Below are 1,685 nucleotides of genomic sequence, written 5' to 3'. Positions count from 1 at the left end.
ATGGACCGGGAATTGAATCTGGATCTCCCACATGACAGGCCAAATTTCTACCACTGAACTACCCGTGCACCCCATATATTAAATTTAAAAAAAAAGACATTTACTACTATTGCTAAAAGGATATTAATTACCAATCAGATCAGAATGAATAGAAATGATCAGGAAAGTAGGAAACAAGTTAGACATGCTTTGAAGGGAAGTTTCATTATATTTGGATTCTAATTCTTCTTTTAGCTTCTTTGATTGCCTTCCCTCCAATTTAAGTTAGAATTTCTAGCTTCCATTTGCTTTTTCTCCCTGAGGTTCAGGAAATGCAAGAAAGGAGAAAGGCTGAGGGAGGAACTGGCATATGAAAAGGGAAAAGAAAGACCATGTACAAAAATCAAACCGATTGGCCGGGAAAGGAGACAACTGAAGTCTGTGCCAAATGCCCTGGCCATTTAGGTGGCATGGCATAGGGTGTGCTTGGCTTCTTTCGGTGGGATGGTTTCCCTCAGTTACTTCTTCCATTTTCTTGCCTTTGAGTGAAGACGTCTGATGCATTTAGTAGGATTCCCTCAGGAGCTATCACCGATGTGCCTAGAAGTGTGCAGAACAGGAAGGCTGTGCCTTCCAACCAGCTCCACAGTCCACGGTCTCCAGCTTACCAGCAGGAAGACACAGCCAGCAGGAGGTCCTTTCTGCTCTCGTGCTTTCCCTTTGCAAGGTGCGTTGAAAAAGAACAAACTTAGGGCTGACTCCTCATGTCAGAAGTGACCTTAATCTCTTGGCAGAGATTCTGAACAGTTAGCTTTTGTAGATTTAGGGGTATGCAACCTGATACTCACATCTTCTTCCTTCCCCTGTAGGCTTTCTAGTGTGAACCAGCAGGGCTGTATGCAACTTTAAACAGAACTCCAATTTCTTGGACTTTTGAGTTCATTAAACTTTGGACAAATATAACTTCTTTCTCTGAGAAGGGGGAAAAGAAAACCTTCACTGACCCATAAAAAAAGCTCAAAAGACTTCTGGAAATTCAAAAGAAGCATTAGGTCACTATTTTGATGTAATGATTATTCAGAAATCAGAAACATAAAGATGATATTTTCCATATTTATTAAAATAGATGGGGAAGGTTTTGGCAGATGTATTTCCCCAGGAAACAATTTTTTAAAGAACTCTTGATGCCGTTCTAAGGGCAAGTGGACATAGTCTTCTGTTTTCTGGTTCTATCACTCACCCATAAAATGTTCAGTTGCTTTCAGCTTTTTTCCCCCCTTAAAGATGTGAAAGTCATTGCTGTTTTGAAAGCACCAGATGAAGCACAGGTGCACCTTTATTGTTAGAATTTGGCATCCTTATTGCAACTGTGCAGACCTCATCTTCCCTAGGAGTTTATGTGTCAAGTGAAACATGGGGTGGGCTGGCTAGGACTTAAGGGGTGGGGAGGAGTTCCAGGACCGTTCACGCCTTTGCAATAATCCTGCAATATATTAGGAAGAAAGTACAAAAACATATGCTGAGGTGGAGGCAGGCCGCTCGGCCGGCTCATTCATCACATTTCCAGCCCTCGCACCCCTGGGGATTCTTGGCCACTGGGTCTTCTCCAAGGACCAGGAAGGTCTTTCTCCCACAGTGTTGCATACGAAGTGCAAAGCCAGCCGAGGAAAGCTGTCTATGTTTTACTTTCTGGATCACATGGCAAG

The sequence above is a fragment of the Tamandua tetradactyla genome, chromosome 13 (genome assembly GCF_023851605.1).
Source record: "Tamandua tetradactyla isolate mTamTet1 chromosome 13, mTamTet1.pri, whole genome shotgun sequence".
Classification (NCBI taxonomy): Eukaryota; Metazoa; Chordata; class Mammalia; order Pilosa; family Myrmecophagidae; genus Tamandua; species Tamandua tetradactyla.
The sequence above is the reverse complement of the archived record's forward strand: the minus strand, read 5'-3'. Positions refer to the sequence as shown.